This window comes from Mastigoproctus giganteus, chromosome 13 (genome assembly GCF_048544385.1).
Source record: "Mastigoproctus giganteus isolate SK-2022 chromosome 13, ASM4854438v1, whole genome shotgun sequence".
Lineage (NCBI taxonomy): Eukaryota > Metazoa > Arthropoda > Arachnida > Uropygi > Thelyphonidae > Mastigoproctus > Mastigoproctus giganteus.
This window is the reverse complement of record NC_143587.1, coordinates 133655980-133668471: the sequence shown is the minus strand read 5'-3', so window position 1 is coordinate 133668471 and position 12492 is coordinate 133655980. Positions and strand designations below refer to the sequence as shown.

General features: G+C 39.5%; 1 protein-coding gene across 1 annotated transcript in view; it reads right to left on the bottom strand.

The window, feature by feature from the left end:
• Positions 1-12492, bottom strand: part of LOC150076454 (H(+)/Cl(-) exchange transporter 7-like) — a 474124-nt gene that overhangs the window by 390088 nt on the left and 71544 nt on the right. The gene's annotated exons all lie outside the window — the stretch shown is intronic.

Genomic DNA, 12492 nt, shown 5'->3' with positions numbered 1-12492 from the left:
TGACTATCCACTTGCACAACACCAGATGGAAGTTTGTTCCAAGATCAACCAGCCTCTAACTTAAAGGAAATTTCTATACATCTATTCTGCAACCATCCTTCATAAATTTATACCCCCTTATGTGTTGTCTGAGCAAGAGTACAAATGCCATCAACATTAAGCTTATGAAATCAGATTGGTTAACTTTATATCAATGGTTCAACTATTTATGATCCTGCTCAGGTAACTGACAAACCGAACAAGCATTTTTCATTTACATTCACACGAGGAGTTATTTACGGAGGGTAATGCCAAAAGTATATCAAACTCTAACAAGGAGCTAAAGGATATTGTAATAACTGAGAGCAAAGTGGAGGAAAAATTGCTGAAGTTAAACATAAGAAAGGCACCTGGAGTGGATAGGATCTATCCAGTTATATTAAATGAAGCAGCAAAAGAAGTAAGCAAACCCTTATCCCTAATTATGAGAGCACCTTTGATTCAGGGAAGGTCCAAACAGATTGGAGATGTGTAAATGTATCCCAAATTTACAAAGTAGTAGGGGTTCAAAGGGTGACAAAAGCAATTACAGACTTGTTATTTTAACTTCTGTTCCAGGGAAAATTATGGAATCACTGGTTAAAGAAGCATTGCAGTATCATTTAGACAAGACTGCAATTAGACTTCAAGACACAGCATGGGTTTGTAATGTGGAGGTCTTGTCTGGTCAATTTGATTGAATACTACAATATAATCACAAAGGAACTGGATGCAAAAAATAATTTTGATAGCATAAACTTGGATTTCAGAAAAGCTTTTAATGCCATTGCACATGGAAGACTGCTATGCAAATTGGAGCAGTATGGCATTAAGGGCATATTTCTGCTATGGATAAAGGGGGTGGTTGAGTGGGAGATGACAGAGGGTGGTAATCAATGGATGCTGCTCTTTGTGGATTAATGTTATTAGTGGAGACCACCAGGCTTTGGTGTTGGGCCCAATGTTGTTTGCTATATTTATCAATTATATTGATGAAGGTATATCAGGCTTAAAGTCTAAGTTTGCAGACAATACAAAGGTTGGCAGGATTGTTCATGACAGTAATGACAGTACAATACTGCAACAGGATCTAAAAAATTTGGGCAGATGGTCTGAGAGGTAGCAACTAGAGTTTAACATTGATAAATGCAAACTACTGCATACGGGTAGCAGTAATCCCAGAGAAACATACCAACTGTGTGGTACTACACTCAGGGTAGTGGAGAATGAAAACGATAATTGTGCAGTCAGATATAGAGTTTTCTGAGCAGTGCAGACAGGTCAGAGCAGCTCATGGTGTTTTGTCAATGATATACATGAATTTCTTTCTTTCTTTCTTTCTTTTTTTTTTTTTTCTATGTAAACCCCAAACATGAGAGGTATTAGAACCTATAGTACTTAGTACCATGCTTGGGTAAGAGGTTGAGAAGACGAAAGAAGATATCTGTTGACATTTGACTTGAACTTCTGTAAGCTGTAATTTTCAGGAAATACGTATGAAGGAAGGTTGTTCCAGAAAATGGCAGTTGAATTAATAAATGAAGAAAACGAAAAGTTGGTTCTGTGAGTTTGAAGTTGGACAGCAAATGGATGTTGGCTGGTGGCGGTGCATGTTCGGACTGTTTTGAAAGAAAGAGCGGGAATTATAGATGCCAATTCCGAAAAACAGTGCCCATGGAAGTATCTGTAGAAAAGGCATGCAGCAGAAACAGTACGTCTATGAGACAGTGAGTGGAGAGATTCTGTTAGAGATGAATCATTAATTAACCTAACTGCCTTCTGAATGGAATCAAGAAGCCTGAGAGATGTTTTGGGGGCACCACCCCATATGTGGAAACAATATTCCATGGCAGGGCGGATTTGCGATTTATACAGAGTGAGCAGCTGTTTGGAAGAAAAGTAATGCCGAGAGCTAAAGAGAAAACCTAGTTTTTTAGATGCAGAGGAAGCAATATCTGTAATGTGCTTGTGCCAAGACAGATTAGAAGTCAGGGTAATCCCCAAAAGAGATATATCAATTTGCCTAGAAATCAGAGTGTCATTAAAGATAAACACAGGAGCAGAAGAATCCTTTTTGCGAGACAAGACAAGACTGAGTTTTAGAAGGGTTGAAATCAACTAAGTTGTCTTTGCCCCACTGGAGAATTACCTGAAGATCGGCATTTAAGGAATTGGTAGCAGGTTTTCGAGAAGTTGAAGCTGATGGAGCAGGGCAAAGTTTCTCAAAATGGAAAGTGGAATGCAATGTGCTATCACCAGCAAAACTATGGATAGGATTTCCAGTCAATGGAAGAAGGTCATTAATATACAAGAGGAAAAGAGTGGGGGAAAGAACTGAACCTTGGGGGACACCGGCATTAGTGTTGAAGTTAGAAGACAGAGAGCCATCACCCTTAGTAAGCGATCAGAGAAAACACTGGATAACCAATTACTAAAAACAGTTGGCAAACCATAAGATGGAAGATTGTTTAGAAGACATTTATGCCAAACACGATCGAAAGCTTTTGAGATGTCAAGAGCAACTACTTGTGTTTCACCGAACCTTTCCACTGAATTAGTACATGAATGGGTAACATAAGCCAGAATATCACCAGCGGATCGACACTGACAGACTCTATACTGGCAATCGTTGATCAGATGGAAGGTTTCTAGGTAGTTTAAGAGTTGGTTAATTGATTTCTCCATTACTTTAGAAAGAGTAGAAGTAATTGCAGTGGGACGATAATTGGATGGGAGGGATTTGCCACTCTTTTTAGGAACTGGCTGGATATGAGCAAATTGCCAAGCCGAAGGAAAAACACCTTTGGAATAAGAAAGTGAAAAAAGCGACAAAGAATAGGAGCATAGGTTTTGAGACCAAGTGGAAAAATACCATCAGAACCTGGAGCTTTCTTAGCATCAAGATTCGTCAAAGTCCTTCTAACATCCTTTTTGACCACAGGAGGCATTGAATGGAGTGTGTTGGGAATGGTGGGAGGGGTTTTACCAAGATTATTAATACATCAGTTGGAAGAAAAATGGGATGCTAGCAAGTAAACTTTATCCCTGGCTTAAGTGACAACAGAACCATCTGGTTTGGACGGAGGTGGGAGCAGAGATGGGCAAAAGTTGTGGCCAATAGCTTTGGCAAGAGACCACAATGCTCGGCTACCATTACGGCAAGAAGCAAGTTTTCTACTCTTAGCCTGTTCAAACTCTAGTTTGGACTGATTAATAACTGCTTTACGATTGTTGCGAGCTTTGGTGTAGGCAGAAAATGAAACTGAAGAATTAGAAACAAGCCAATTATGATACGCAACATTCTTCTCTTGAACAGCCTTAATACATTTATTGGAAAACCAAGGTTTAAAGGACAAGATTTTAAAGTGGAGTGTGGGATAAAGGATTCCATTCCAGCAAGAATAATTTCACTGGCATCAGAAGTTTTGAAACAGTAATCCAACCAAGGAAAAGAAGAAAAGAAATTGCGCAGGTCATCCCATTTTGCATTCTTGTAATGCCAAACAACACGAGGTTGGGAATAGCCATGAGTAAAAGGCTCCATTGGAGAAGAGACAAGCACCTAGTTGTGATCTGAAGTGCCTAAAGGATCTCTCACTTCGACAATGTACTTAGAAGGGTTGTTTGTGAGAAAAAGATCAAGCATGTTGGCTGTATGATTAGGATTGTCTGGTATTCTTGTAGGTAAATGAACAATCTGTGCAAGGTCATTAGTAATTGCAAAAGCCTCAGCATGTCGACCAGCTGGGTTGGTGTGACTAGAAAACAGAAGCCAGCTGGAGTTGTGAACATTAAAATCACCAAGGAAAATTACCTCACTGTTAGGAAAGTTGGAATGGAGAAAATCAAGTTGCAAAGAGAGGAAGTCAAAGAGCTCCAAGTGATTAGTGGAGTTGGGAGAACGGTAGAGACAACAGATGAATTTGACACAAGGAGGTAGATATATTTTAACCAAGAGAAGATTCCAAATTGCCAAGTCTCTGACAGGGAATATCAGAACGGACATATGCACAAGTACCACCTTTGAGGTGAAAGGAATCATACAGTGAATAATTTGGGCATCTGAGATGAGCAGTAGTTGAATCAACTGATAACTGAGATTCTGTCAGAAAAAGTACATTGGGTTTGGCAGACTGCAAGTGGAAATGGACATTGTTGAGATTGGAATTGAGACCACGTATATTTGTGAAATGAATTAGGAAGTGTTTGGAAGGCTTAGATCTTTTCGCAGATAAACTTGCTCTATTAGTTTGACAATTCATGGTGATTCGATAGTAAGAAAACGTGAGTGGGACATGATGTATGAAGTAATGAAATTTTTGGATATGGCGTACACATGGTAAGAATATACCCAGATCCTTGACATAACATGGCCTCAGCAATGCTCCCCGCAAACACACTACTCGGACTCCCTCCAGTCACTATCTGGCAGAGTAGAGGTAGCAAAATTATACACTAGCTGATCAGGAAACCTCCTAGAGAGTTACCAATAGGTTCGGTCTGGTATACTAACTAGCGACGGCCTGCGAACACCGTTTTAGAGCTGTACCCTCGAAATGTAAGGAATATTGGATCTTGCCACGTACATCATAACCTCAAAAGTCATCAATCATACTGCATGATAGAAGAGATGGGGAAGGGTTGACCGGAACTTAGCTCTAGAGACTAAACATGGGTTCCACCACTTCAAGCCTCCAATAAGCAAAGTGGTGGTATTGCATCGGTTGATGAGAGTCATCTACCACCTAGTATTGCCTGGTAATATAGAGGGGCGGCATTCCTCCATGTGGTTGGGTACCACACCTCGACCCCTGCTTACATTGGTTCACACCTGGGTGGTCACCCACCATGTACTCGTGCATAGAGGTTATACCCAAGATTACTAACAGTCCCACCATCGTGAAGGTGCAAGCAGAGGATTTGGCTGTCAGCCGACCGGGCTAGCCAGGTGGGTAAAGTGCCTGCCTGGCAACCCAAAGGTCGCGGGTTCGATTCCCGCCTTGAGCTTGGATCAAAGTACTGCAAAAAAAAAACCTTGGGAGGTGCATTATGGCCACAGAAGCCTATGCAACAACTACCAAAAAAAAAAATTTGACTGTCACAGACCGTCTGGACTTCGCCAAAATTGGGTCCACTTGTCTGGAGTGTCACCCGAATATCAGTTCCATCAGCGTTTTAGACTCCCAGGTAGCAAGTACAGCTTGTCTGGCATATCTGAGAGAATGTTTGTGATAACCTCAAGGACCTCATGCTGCTCTTTGTGGACTAATGTTATTAGTGCAGTACACTAGGGGTTGGTGTTGGGCCCAATGTTGTTTTGTATATTTATCAATGATATTGATGAAGATATATCAGGCTTAATGTCTAAGTTTGCAGACGGCAGGATTGTTAATGACAGTACAGTACTGCAACAGGATCTAGAAAAGTTGGGCAGATGGGCTGAGTGGTAGCAACTAGAGTTTAACATTGACAAATGCAAAGTACTGCATATGGGTAGAAGTAACCCCAGAGAAAGGCATCTGCAAGGCGATCTGATTGAGGTGTGTAAGGCCTTGAATGGTTTGAGAAAGCTCAATAATGATTGGAATCTTCCTCTTGTTCATATTTCCCACTTGAGAATACATATATTCAATTTGAGGAACAACAGTTGTAGAATAGATGTGCAGAAATTTGCCTTTAGACAGCAGGTGGTTGATTGTTGGAACAAACTTCCATCTATCATAGTGGAGGTTGACAACTTAAATAAGTTCAAGGCAGAACTAAGCAAACATCTGGATTGAATGGATGGGTGAATTGGGAAAGTTTTTTTTTTTTTTTTTTGGCTGATACTATATAAGCTTGCTTTCTTGCATCATATGCTTCTACTAATGTTAATAAGTTTGCTTTCTTGTATCATATGCTAATGCTATCAAGGCAGTGTTAGGTGGGTTGGAAAACTGCAAACCCTAAGCTTGCTTTCTTGCATCATATGCTTCTACTAATGTTAATAAGCTTGCTTTCTTGCATCATATGCTAATGCTATCGAGGCAGTGTTACGGGGGTTGGAAAACTGCTAGATTTTGGGGGATACAAGGACTAATAGATTAACAGTAGCCATTGGCAGAGGAGAAAGTGATTCTTGCACTGCTTCTATTGGAATGAGCAGCAGCCTGGAAAATAAGATGCAGGATATTTCAGAGACTGCTTGGAATCATTGGGGTACAAGTAAACACATAGGTTGTGTTAGGGTTAGCTAAGAAAAAGAGCAGGTGCATGTATACTTGTGTGTACACCAATGCTAGGAGTTTAGTAAATAAATTTGATGAATTTGAGGTATTGCTCAAAACATCAAAGGCAGATAGTGTTGGGATTTCAGAGACGTGGTGTCACACAGATATAAGGAATGCAGAACTGGAATTTCGAGAGAACAATGCAGAAAGGATAGACAGGATAGAAAGGGAGGAGGGGTATTATTTAAGAAATACATAAAATCCAAGGAAGTGAAGCCAGTCGACATCGCTGGACAGTGCAGTGTTGAGTCATTTTGGTGTGACATAAGCATTGGGAGATCAAAATTGAGAGTAGGTGTGTGCTATAAGCCTAATGGCTCTGATGAGTATAATAAGAAACTGTACAGAGAAATAGAGTGGGCCAGTAAATTAGAGAGTCTTATAATGGGGGACTTTAATTTCCCAGATATTGACTGGAATTTGGGGGCTGGTCACTCACACACTAGCAAGGCTTTTGTGGATTTATTGGATGATTGTTTTATACATCAGCATGTTCGGGAGGCAACTAGAGGGAGCAATACTCTTGATTTGATTATCAGTAGTGATTCTTCATGCATTAAGAATCTGCAGATAAATGAACCACTAGGTGGCAGTGATCACAGTGTGTTGAAGTGGGATTTACTCAAAGAGGTAACTACCATTAAGGGTAAAGGAAAGGGATATTGCTTTCGTAAAGGCGACTACAATGGACTGAGACAGTATTTAAACAGTACTCTAGAAGGAAGGGGATGAATCAGATTGGTCCACTTGATATCGATGGGTCAACTGTTGATGATCCTGCTCAGGTAGCTAACAAACTAAATGAATATTTTGCATCGACATTCACACATAAGGAGTTATTCAGCGAGGGGAATGCCAGAGGTGTATTCAACTCTGACAATAAGCTAGAGAATCTTGTAATAACTGAGAGTAAAGTGGAGGAGAAATTGTTGAAGATAAATACAAGAAAGGCACCTAGGGTGGATGGGATCTATCCAGTTATATTAAAGGAGGCAGCAAAGGAAGTAAGCAAACCCTTAGCCATAATTATGAGAGCTTCCTTGGACTCAGGGGAGGTACCCATGGACTGGAGATGTACAAATGTGACCCCAATTCACAAAGGAGGATCAAAGGCTGACACAAGTAATTATAGACCTGTGAGTTTAACTTCTGTTCCTGGAAAATTAATGGAGGCACTGGTTAAAGAAGCACTGCAGGATCATCTAGACACGACTTCAGTTATAGCTCGGACACAGCATGGTTTTGTTAAGGGGAAGTCTTGCCTGACCAATTTGATTGGATACTATGATGCAGTCACAAAAGAACTGGATGCAGGGAATAACTTTGATATTATATACTTGGATCTTGGAAAGGCTTTTGATACTGTTGCACATGGAAGACTGCTGCACAAATTGGAGCAGTATGGCATTGGAGGCAAATTGCTGCTATGGATAAAGGAGTGGTTGAGGGGGAGAAGACAGAGAGTGGTAATCAATGGACACTGCTCATCGTGGACTAATGTTATTAGTGGAGTCCCTCAGGGTTCAGTATTGGGTCCGTTATTGTTTTCTGTATTTATAAACGATATTGATGATGGTATATCAAGCTTAATGTCCAAGTTTGCAGATGATACGAAGGTTGGCAGGGTTGTCAAGGACACTACTGACACTATGCTGCTGCAACAGGATCTGGAAAGGGTGAGCAGATGGGATGAGAGGTGGCAAATGAAGTTTAACATTGACAAATGTAAATTACTACATATGGGAAACAGCAACCCCAGAGCAACGTATCAACTCTGTGGTACTACACTGACAGTGGTAGAGAATGAAAGGGACCTGGGGGTGGTTGTGCAGGCAGACATGAAGTTCACTGTGCAGTACAGACGGACTGCAAGAGCAGCTCATGGTGTATTGTCAATGATATATAGGAATTTTTCTAGCAGGGATAAGGAGGTGATTATTCCCTTGTATAAGGCAATAGTCCGGCCACACCTAGAGTACTGTATACAGGTCTGGAGGCCTCATTTCAAGAAGGATGTAGAGCTGCTGGAACGAGTACAGAGAAGGGCAACAAGATTAGTGAATGGAACAAAGGGTACTCTTACGAAGAAAGGCTTAAGTTTTGCAAATTACAGTGTCTGGAGACTAGGCACCAGCGATGTGATCTGACAGAGGTGTAAATGGTTTGAGCATGCTCAATGCTGATGGGATTCTTCCTCTTGCTCAGAATAATCACCTGAAAGGGCATAAATTCCAATTGAAGAAAGACAGATGTAGGATAGACATGCGGAAATTTGCCTTTAGCCAGCGGGTGGTTGGTTGGTGGAACAGACTTCCATCCCTTGTCGTGGACGTTGATAGCCTAAATAAGTTTAAGGCTCAGCTGGACAGGTATTTTGAACGAACAGAGGGGTGAAGTGGAAGTGGTTATTTTTTATTTATTTATTTTTTTTTTTTTTTCGGCTGATGCTGCATAAGCTTGCTTTCTTGCATCAAATGCCTCTACTAATGCTAATATGCCTGTATTAATGCTAATATGCCTCTACTAATGCTAATAAGCTTGCTTTCTTGCATCATATGCCTCTACTAATGCTAATATGCCTCTATTAATGCTAATAAGATTGCTTTCTTGCATCATATGCTTTTGCTAATGCAATCCAATCCATTGAAGTGCAAGGCTAATGCAATCCATTGAAAAAAAAAAAAAAAAAAACACCTCCATATATAGTAATTTCCAGATGTGTAATTTGTAGAAATGAAATATTTCTTGGTAAGAGTATCCTTACATTTTTCCATCACTAATCTCATTGTTCTCTGCATGCATTCCAACAGACCGATATCCTTCCTAAAATAAGAAGTTTGCAATAATCAAGACGTGGCCTAACTATACAATGGGATAATCAGCTCCTTGTTCATGTAAAAGAAATTGCTATATATCACTGAAAAAACGCATGATCTGTCCTCGTAACTCATCTCCACTGTCTGAGAACTTCATGTCTGATTGTACATTCAGGCCAGATCGTTTTCATTCTCCACCACCCTGAGTGTTGATTAGACCGTCTTGATTAGACCGGGGTTCGAGCCCATCACCACCAAATACGAAGGATGCGGAAAGGTCAGGGAATGATCACTGCATATCCCGGAGCAATATGGCCTTAGTTGCTAATGCTTCTAAAAATTCAAATAACAACAACCCTGAGTGTGGTACCAACAGTTGGTATGTTATTCTAGGACTACTGCTACAATTATACAGTACCTTGTATTTGTCGCTATTAAACTTCAATTGCCACTTCTCAGCCCACCTCTCCAATTTTTCCAAATAATGTTGCTGCAGCATACCCTGAACTGCCATTAACCACTCTGACAACTTTAGTATCATCTGGAAACCTAGACAATAAAGCTGATATACCTTCATCAATATCAACAATAAATATTGAAAACAACAATTGGCTCAGTACTGAACCTGAGAGAAGCCACTAATAATATCAGTCCAAGAGGTGCAATGCCCACTGATAATTACTCTGTCTTCTGCCACTCAACCATCCCTTTATCTATAACAGTAATTTCCCCTAATGTCAACACTGCTCTAATTTATAGAGCAGTCTTTCGTGTGGAAAAGTATCAAACGCTTTTGTGAAATCTAGGTATAATGCCAATGATATCTGCACAGGGTCCACATTTGTTGACTTAACCAGTACTTCAAATTCATCAAATTTGTTTATTATACTTCTGGCATTTATGCATATAAAAGTATACATACACCTGTGTTTGCTCTTAATAACCCTAACACAGCCCATGCATTTTCTTGTTTCTTGAGAATCCTCAGCAGACCTTGTAATCCCCAAAAGCTTGCTTTCCAGGCTGCTGCATGTGCAACAGAAGCATTGAAAGAATCCCATTCTCTGCCTGTGGATGCTGTTAATCCATTAAACTGTATATCTATCTCATCAGGCTAGCAATTTCCTGCTCCATATAATACTGCATTGATGGCATCGATATTCTTGCATTCCTTCTATTCAAATATATATCCCATCCCTGTAAAAATAGTCTCTCCTGTTAAAAATCATAAACCATGCTAAGAAAAAAAAATTCTTCCCCATGAGCACTCAACAATCTCTCCAGTGTTGAACTGATTGATAAGGCTCACATTATGTACTCGCTCCTATAATTTCCAGGCAGAATTGCAGACACTTTCAAAGTGAATCCCAACTTTTAAATTTCTCCTCAAAATTTCCCTGTACTGTTAAGTAAATTCTCAGATCTACTATTAATATCACTGGTACCAATGTGTACAACAACAGTATCAAATGTTGTGCCCTTAAAAGATGATAGTTGCCCTACAACATCATGAACCTTTGTCCCTGGCAGACATACCCTAGTCCTATTCCACCCATCCTTTTCACAAAATATATTTTCTGTTTCACTGACAACAGAGTCACTTACAATAGCTATGTTGGTCATTATTAATATTCTGGCATATAAGTTGACACTGCAACAAGTTGACTTCTATTTTTTGCATTGAAAATTCATGTTTAATCATATATTCACCGCATAAGTCAACCCCACTTTTATTCTTTTAATAGTTTTCATTGTGACATTTTATTACACTGCACAGTAAACTGCAAAGATAGCAATATGCACATACAACACTTCTATAGGAGTGTTGCACATACAACACTCCTATAGAAGGTCAGAAAACAGAAAACTTAAAGAACAGGTGATGATGTGGCATCACTTATTGATGCTATATGTGTGAAGTTTTAATTATATAATGCTTTGCATATACATGGGAGGCTTTATGTAAGGGAGCCATTCCTTGTTGTCTAGTTAGTACCATAAAACAAATTGGTTTCTCTGTAAACAATGTCTCAATAGTAAAGATATAAAAAACTGATAACAAAGTTTACTTTTCAACTTCTCAGAACAAATATGAAAACAATCTACCAATGATTTTCATGAAAATTTTTTTTGTCTGACAAAGAAGATAAAAAAATTCTTGAGTTTTCAAAGGTGATAAAAAATGTACAGATGTGTAAAAATATGAATGTAGTAAATTGTAAATATATCAGTATTAATTCATGCCTTTCTAACCCTAAACGGGTGGCTTTAATTCACAATTAAGATTTTATACTCGACATATAAACTGACTTCAAAATTTTAGATTTTTTTTTGCTTCAAAGATTGACTTAAATACCAGAATATACAGTACTTCCCGTTTGATCCTCCACTTTTTGCTGTGGAGGATGTTATGGTCATGTGATGCATAAGCACTGTCTCCAGCATTGTGCTGGGAAGTTGTGTGCTTCATGGATCCCTCTTTTTAATTCCTTCAAGGACATCAATCCTGTTCCTCAGACTCTCATATAAGTTCATCAGAATACTGAATTGGCACTTAATCTCCAAGTAAATCACAAATCCTAAACAGCAAATTAAGATTTTTTTTATTTTTCATTTTAGTGCCTTTATTTCATTAATGTAAAGATGAGATTGAAAGTTCATTGTTGTCAGTTCGTACTTGGGTGGTCACCTCCAGGTGACCACCTCCAGGTGACCACCCAGGTATTTTAGGACTTGCACTTACATTTGGGATTACACCCAAGTTACTAACAGTCCCACATCATAAAGGTGCAAGCAGAAGATTTGGCTGCTACAGAATGATCAGACTTTGCCAAAATTTGGTCCACCTGATTTGGGTGTCACATGAATCTTCAAACAGGCCTATGGGGCTGGGAAATTCCATACTGCAATAAATAAAGACAAACACCAGCCAAGGAATAAAAATTTTTACTATAAAAATAATAAAATAATGTGATACACTATCGGAAGACTAAAATATTACAATAAATTACGATAAAATAAACTACAATAAAACGTTAAAAATATAGTTAAAAATATACCGAAGCAATAAAATTATCTAAAACAAACTGGATTAAAAGCGATAAAACCTGAAGCTTTCGGAGACTGCTGTCTCCTTCTTCAACAGTATACTATTACTGCAATGACACATCCTTAAGTAGCAGACCCATGGCACTCATGCACGTGGTCCATCAGACACATGGTCGGCATTCCCCACGCACGCATCGGAAACAGAAGTGGCTCAGTAGCGTGTCAAACAGAACCGGTCATCCCATCTGAGGACAACTGCCTCAAACAGGGAGTGTAAACGTGTCCCCCGTCCCAGTTAATAGTATTACGACTGGATGAACTGATTCGCAAGCTCTCGAGCC